The sequence below is a fragment of the Choloepus didactylus genome, chromosome Y, assembly GCF_015220235.1.
Source record: "Choloepus didactylus isolate mChoDid1 chromosome Y, mChoDid1.pri, whole genome shotgun sequence".
Classification (NCBI taxonomy): domain Eukaryota; kingdom Metazoa; phylum Chordata; class Mammalia; order Pilosa; family Megalonychidae; genus Choloepus; species Choloepus didactylus.
This window is the reverse complement of record NC_051335.1, coordinates 28,460,268-28,468,394: the sequence shown is the minus strand read 5'-3', so window position 1 is coordinate 28,468,394 and position 8,127 is coordinate 28,460,268. Positions and strand designations below refer to the sequence as shown.

At 40.4% G+C, this 8,127-nt stretch overlaps 1 pseudogene; it reads right to left on the bottom strand.

The window, feature by feature from the left end:
• Positions 1–2,844: 2,844 nt before the first annotated feature.
• The window catches only part of LOC119524076, a 40,262-nt pseudogene continuing 34,979 nt past the window's right edge, over positions 2,845–8,127 (bottom strand).

The following is an 8,127-nucleotide window of genomic DNA, read 5'->3' as shown; positions in this document are numbered from 1 at the left end:
TGGCTGTTTCTCAGGAGGCTTAGTATAGATTTGCCATATTACCCAGCTTTTCCATTAGTAGCTATATACTCAGAGGAACTGAAAGTTAAATGACAAGTGGACATTTGTAAACTGATGTTTTTTTTGTGGCATTATTCATGACAGCCAAGAGATGGAAGCAGCCCAAATGTCCCTCAGTGAATGAGGGGATAAACAATCTGTGGTATATACAAATGATGGAATATTACACAACTCTAAGACAGAACGAAGACACAGAACATATAATAACATGGATGAACCTTGAGAACATCATGTTGAATGAAGTTAGCCAGAAATGAAAGAACAAATACTGTATGGTCTCACTAATATGAACTAACATTAAGGAGCAAAGTTTTAGGGCTAAAAGCTGATAAGACAGGTTATCAGAAGATAGAAAGAGGGTAGAGATTGCACATTTGATGCTGAAGGACTACAGAATGTTCAGCAGGATTGACTGCAGAGATTCAGAAATGGCATAATACTGTGTGATGGCAGCACAATATTGTAAGTACACTGAACAAAGATGTCCATGAGTAGAGCTGAAATAGGTGGGCTAGAGGCATGTATGACAACTGAGGTAAACATGGAATCTAAATACTGGGACTGTTTAACTGAGCAAAAACTGGAATGGTCAATGATTTTGACTAAATGTACAAGTATAAATATGTTATTGCATGTGAGAGAACAAATGAGTATCAACCATGCAGAGAGTTGAAAAGGGGCAGGTATGGGGGAAAAATATAATCAAAGCAAATTGGAGTCTATGGTTAAGCATAACATTGTAATATGCTTCCATTAAATGTAACAAAGGCAGAAAAAAGAGCAAAAGATCTGCAATCAAACACCTAACTTCCATCTGGAGGAGCAGGAAAATGAACAGCAAACTAATCTGAAAGCAAGGAGAAAGAAAGAAATAACAAAGATTAGAGTGGAAATAGATGAAATTGAGAGAAAAAAATAGAGAGAGAATTTTAAATAACCCAACAGTTGTTTCTTTGAGAAGGTCAACAAAATTGACAAGACATTAGCTACAGTGACAAAGAAAAAAAAAAGTGAGAAGGTGCAAATAATTAAATCAGAAATTAGAGTGGGGACATTGCTACTGACCCCACAGTACTAAAAAAGACAATAAGAGGATACTATGAATGACTGTATACCAACAAATTAGACAATGTCAATGAAATGGACAATTTCCTAGAAATACACAAACAACCCACACTGTCTCCAGAAGAAATGGAAGCACTCAACAATCCAAACACAAATAAAGAGATTGAAACAGTAATCAAAAACCTCCCAACAAAAAAAAAAATCCCATGACCAGATGACCTCAGAGGTGAATTATACTAAGCACTCCAAGAAGAATTAATACCAATCCTTCTCAAAACAGTCCAGAAAGTTAAGAGGAGGGACTGCTACATAACTCATTCTATGAAGCTAAAATCATCCTAATATGATAACCAGATGAAGTCATTACAAGAAAGGAAAATTACAGACCAATCCCTCTATTGAATATGGATCCAGAAATCCTCAACAAAATACCTGCAAATTGAATCCAACTGCATAATAAAAGAATAATACACCATGATCAAGTGGATTTTATCCTCAGTATTCAAGGGTGGTTAAACACAAGAAAATCTATTAATGTATTACACCACATTAACAAATAGTAGGAGAAAAAGCAATAGATCATCACAATTGATGCAGAAAAGGCATTTGTTGACATTCAGCATCCCATCATTCTAAAAATACTTCAAAAGACAAGAATAGAAGGAAACTTGTTCAACAAGATAAAAGGTATATATGACAAACACACACAGCTAACATTGTAGTCAATGGTAAAAGACTGAAAGCTTTCCCATTGAGATTAATTACCAGACAAAAATGCCCACTGTAACCACTGTTATTCAATGTTTTGCTAGAATTTCTAGCTAGAGCAATTGGGCAAGAAAAAAGAAATAAGATACATCAAAATCATAAGTGAAGAAGTAAAGCTTTCACTATTTGCAGATTATATGACCCTATACCTAGAAATTCTGGAAAAATCTACAAAACTACTAGATGTATTAAAGGAGTTCACCAAATTGATAGGATACTAGATTAATACACAAAAATCAGTAGTGTTTCTATACACTGATAATGAGCAATCTGAGGCTGAAATCAGAAAAACATTCCATTTACAATAGCAACTAAAAGAATCTAGTATCTAGGAATAACATAACCAAGGATGTAAAGGGCATGTATGTAGAAAACTACAAAGCATTGCTAAAAGAAATCAAACACCTAAATAAATGGAAGGACATTTCATGTTCATGAAATGGAGAACTAAGTACTATTGAGATGTATGCCAGTTCTTCCCAAGTTCGTTTAAAGATTCAATACAAGCCCAATAAAATTTCCAACAGCCTACTTTGCTGAATTGGGAAAGCCAATTACCCAATTTATTTGGAAGGGTAAGTGGCCGTGAATAGCTAAAAAACCTCTTGAAGAAGGAAAATGAAGTTGGAGGACTCTCTTTTCCTGACTTTAAAGTATACAACAAAGCTACAGTGATGTAAACAGCATGGTGTTAGAATAAAGATAGACATTTTGACGAAAGGAATTGAATTAAGCATTCAGAAATAGACTGTCATATCTATGGCCAGTTGATTTTGATATTGCCGTCAAGTCCACCATACTGGGACAAAGGAGTCTCTTCAGCAGATGGTGCTGGGAGAACTAGATATCCATATCCAAAAGAATTAAAGAGGACCCCTATCTTGAACCCTATATGAAAATTAACTAAAAATGAATCAAAGACATAAATATAAGATTCAGGACTAAAAGAAACTAAAAAAATGTATGGATCTCTTCCATGCTGGGTAGCATCACTCTCCCATTTTGATCTTCAGCATGACACACCAGGTGCTGGAGTACCTTTTGATCCTTGTACAGCTGAGTCACCCTCTCCATCAGCTACCACTTCTCACAGCAGCCCTTGTAACTGACAAAGTCATGGGCCAGGATTTATTTCAGATGTTGCACAGTCAGCACTTCAATGTCTTCCAGATTGTTCAGGTCAGACAGAGAAGCCCTCCAGCCCATAATGAAGCTGTCCTTTGTGTTGATGGACTGGGTCTCATCTTCAGCATGTACTCTGGCTGTGTTTTCTAGGTAGAAGGGTTCCTCTTGGTCTTGAGACACATGGCCATTGGCCTGCTGATTTTTCTGAGTCCCAGATGGGCCAACAATGGTGGCTTGTGTAGGTGAAGAGGGAGGTTGGGTGAGGTAGGAGGTGCTGTGTTGGGTCAGGAAGGCCTGCTGCTTGGGGAAGTTCAGGGACAAGGTGGGGTCGTGAGTCCCACCCTCCTGAGATATTACAGGTTTCTGGCCAAGCACCAAGAACACCAGATTCTCTTTCCCCTGGCATGTTTCAGCAGAGATGGTATGGAGGCTGAGATAGTCCCTCAGATTCTTCAACTTTATCTTCATGATCTCCTCCTGCTGAAAGGCTGTAGCTTGGAACCATCGGCAGAGAAGACAAAGATGGGCCTAGACCCCTCTTAGCTTGAACAGGTCATGCAGAAATTTTTCTTACAGTTCATGCAGGTCTGCCTTCTGACTGTGTTCCCAAAAAGGATGCCACAGGCCTTGCAGCTTGTTTCAGAGCCTGTTGGGTAAGGGAAGGAGCTGTACCTAGGGTTGGAATAGGCTTTCATCCTGAATCCCTGGGATGGAGGGGCCTATTCAGGCTGTCCATCCAGACAGAACCAGTTGCAGCAGGTTGCCCATGTGATAAAATCTGCTGTGGCTGCCCACCCAGACTGCACCTGTGTAAGATCTGTATGGCCTCACCCCTTGACTGTATTCTGCTGGAGTGTGGCCACATGGCAACCTGCACCAAATGTGGCAAGCACATGAATGACTGTCCCATCTGCTGAGAGTATATGATCTGAGCAGTGCACACATTCCAATCCTGAGGGCTTGCACTGACTTCTTCAGTGCCTTATAGAGACACAACCCTGGGTATCTGGGCTCAGGGTTGTTTATCTTGCAGAGGGACATGCTAATAGAAGAAAATTTGCAGAATATTTCAGAGGCCAGGGGAGGCAAACCCTGGGTTTGCCTTTCTTGCCATGGGGGTGCACCTCTTGACTGACAGAGCTTGAGGCCAGTAGGGAATGGCACAAATTGCGTGGGCAAAACCCTGTTTTTATGATCTTTGGACAATGACAGTAATCGATGGGAAGAGACTTTCCAGAACCTGGATCATGACTTCCCCCATTCCAATGAGAATCTATACATCTTTTCATGCAGTTTCACCCTCCCTTCCATTCCCCACCCATACCCTTGAAACATATACCTCTGTTTCACCAATAAAAAGTCTTCCTAGAAATGGTTCTCTTTCTCTCCATCACATTTGGATTCATTTCTGGCCTCTCGGGCTTTCTGTACTTTAACCTAACTTCTAAATCTTTGGTTATGTTACCTAAAATTCATTTGTTTCTTTGGACCAAAAAGATGTTAGCTTACCAGAAAAATAGTGGTCCTCCCTAGGATAGAATTTGGGACCAGTAAACTTAACTCTAGTGAAATATGAAACACAGATGCTGTTGAAAATCTTCAAAGTTGTTAAATTAAGCATTGCTTCCTTAAAGTGATTTGATTGGAAGCTATCAGTCTCCTGACCTGACATAGGGAGACAACAGAGGATCTGGCTCCCCAGCCACTGGGAAATTCCAGTTGCATTTGTGTGCTTCCTCTCTTGGGGCCTGTGCTAGTTTGGATGTATTATATCCCCCACAAAAGTCATGATCTTTTTAACCCAATCTTAGGTTGAACCATTTGATTAAGTGTTTCCATGGAGATGTGACTCACCCAGCTGTGGGTGATAACTTTGCTTGAATTATTTCCATGGGGGTATGGACCCCACCCATTCAGGGTGGGTCTTGATTGCTTCACAGGAGTACATAAGAGGGCTCAGGAGCCAACACAGATGATGATGCTTGGAGACACGTGGAGATGCAGAGAGAAGGATGTTTGGAAAATCTAAGCTAAGAGACGAAGCACAGAGTTTGCCCCAGAGAAGCTAAGAGAGGACCCCGAGATGCTTAGAAAGAAATGCTCTGGGAGGAAGAAGCAAGTACACACAGGAGCTGAGACAGAGGAGTGAAGACAGAAGTCCAGAGACATTTTGGAGAACGCTATTTTGAAATATGACTCAGGAGCAAAGGACAAGCAGATGCCAGCCATGTACCTTTCCAGCTGACAGAGGTGTTCTGGACAGAATCAGCCATCCTTCAGTGAAGGTATTGTCTTGTAGATGGCTTAGTCTGGACACTTTTGTGGCCTTAGGACTGTAAATTTGTAATGAAATAACCCCCATTTATAAAATCCAATCCATTTTTGTTATTTTGCGTCGTGGCAGTTCTGGCAAACCAGAACAGGGCCTGACTCTGCACCATCCTTAATTTCATGATGAAAAGGGAAGTTTTGGGGGAGGCAGTGGCTTTCTGCTTGACTTTGACTTCTGATCCTCCTTATCCAACAGTAAGGAGTCTTAGTATACTTCTGATGAGGTTGAAGTCCCTCCCTCTCCCATGGAATTTCTAAAGCATGGTCTTGCTGACTTCACATTGAAGACACAGATACTTGAACAAAGGACTTTCCTCTTCTCTAGCCAGAATTTTCATAGAGAACAAACCTGTAGTATAGAGCACTTAAAAGGTATCAGAATGTACTGAATTGGGCTGGATTCTGTCCTTGAAAAGGCAGCTGAAAGCTTTAATCCCCCAAATTGGTGGGAATTCCCTGCTCCCATTTCTTTTCTCAGCCTACATTTGGGGGCAGGTAAGGAAGGAGCATTCTCTAGGCCCTTTAAGGAGGACCTTGTAGTGACTAGGAGTTGTTCTTGAGCCCACATAGGGTCTTTATACCACTGGAGGAACAAAGAGCTTAGGGAAAGGCCACTGGAGAAGCTTGGCCAAGTGCCAAACACATGCTATCAGAAGAGCTGTTTTTGATTCAATTACCAATGGAAGAACTATGCAAACCCTAAACACTTGAGGGCTTTGTCAGAGCCCACTCTGCATCCAAGATCTCTCAGACTAGAACCAATAATGACATTTGGAGGCATTGGGAAAACCATACTAAGAGGACCTACTATATTGGATCAGATATACTTATGCTTCCCCTCCATCATCGTCAACCAGTAACTCCCTTTGGGGAAATGAAATATTTTCAGGAAGTAGTTCATCAACTGAACACTGGATCATTTACCTCAGCAGTATATCAAGTCTGGCATGATTTGATTCTGGACCACACTCTGAGGAGCTGAGGGAATCAAAATTCCCTGTGAAGACATCTTTTCACCTTTCTGCTGGAAAGTAAATACTGGAGTTAACAACACCTGCCAGAATAGCAAAGGTCCATTCATTCAGCTACCTTTTGATTTCACTGTGAAACAAGTCCATATATATATGCAATTCAGTTAAGATATAACAATCACTTCAGGGTAGAAGCAGACTCTCTGCCTACTCATAAGTTGCTTTCTCTGCTGAGACCTTGCCCCTCCCATCATATCCCCACAATCTATCCAAGTAATGAATTGAAAATAAAAGCCCAATGGCTGGATAGTAACCTCCCTAAGAAATCTAAGAAATAGAACTGATGTCATTCATTCATTTTGGAGAAAGATCTGGTCTTACATCTTTAAACCTTTTTCAGTGAATGTTTCCATTTAGGGAAAAAAGTGTCAAACAACCCTGATATTTTGTACTTTACTGTAACAACAAATAAAAATTGGGAGTTCCAAAATCCTATTCCAGCTAATATCACAAAAAGAATGTATGGAAGCTTCTTCAAGATCTTGTGGTAGGAAGTGATTTCTTAGACTTTACATGCAAAGCACAAGCAATAAAAGAAAAAATAGGTAAATGGGACCTCTTCAAAATGGAATACTTTTGTGCATCAAAGGACACTATAAGAGAGTGAAAATCCAACTGACTCAATGAGAGAAAATATTTAGAAACCATATATCTGACAAGGGTTTAATATCCAGGATATATAAAGAGATCATACAACTCAACCAATAAAAGACAGCCAAATTAAAAATAGGCAAAAGACATGAATAAACATTTTTTTCAAAGAGAATACACACATGGCAAAAAATGCCTGAAAAGATCTTCAGAGGAGTCAGGGCAAGATGGTGGAGTGAAGAGGTGTGGGTTTAAATTACTCCTCCAGGGCAGTTGGTAGAAATCCAGGAACTGCATGGACCAGACACTGCAGAGGTATTTGGGTTTGGACATGCATCATGCAACACTCACAGACACGTGAAGCAGCTGAGATCAGCAAAATCTGTGTGTTCTCATGGCCAGGGGCCTGTGCCCCTCCCTGCCAGGCACAGTCCTGAGGGAGGAGGGGCTGTGAGTGCTGAGAATCAGGAGGAAGAACTGCAGTTGCAGCTCTGACTGACAAGCTCAGGTTCCCGAACAAAAACTCCAAACATAGATAGACTGAGATGAGACACTGGAGAATCTGGGAGCGGTCAGCCTAGTGGAGAGGAGATAGGCTAGCAAAAACAGCAAAAAATAAAAAAAGTTAAAAAATTAAAAAATAAAAACAGGCTTTTTTGGAGTTTGGGTGAATACAATACAGAGAAGGGCAGGTCTCAAACAGAATCAGGCACATATGCAATTCCAGGGGACTAGAGCATTTGTCTGAAAAGCTGGTTTCTCTGCTTTCTTGACTGTTCCTTAATTGCCTTCAACTATTTGTCTTTTAGCATTTCAATAGCCCATTAGATCTGCAAGGGCTGTAAATAGTCCATACTGGACTCTTTTTTTCTTTTTTAAATTTTTCTCTTTTTTAAAAAATAATTATTTTAAGAAGCCCATTACAGAAAGCCCCAAAGTCTTGCAATTTGGGCTCAGGCAAGAGCAGAGCTAAAATAGCTCTGAGAGATAAAGCAATAAGTCTAGAGGTGGAGAAAATTTGCTAAATATCTTAACTTCCTAAGAAAAAAGGGGCACTTTGAAAGCATTATGTCCCCCAGAAAAATCCATACTCTTTGGTGCAATCCTGTGGGGCAGACGTATCAGTGGGGATTAAGTTGGAACTTTTGGATTAGGT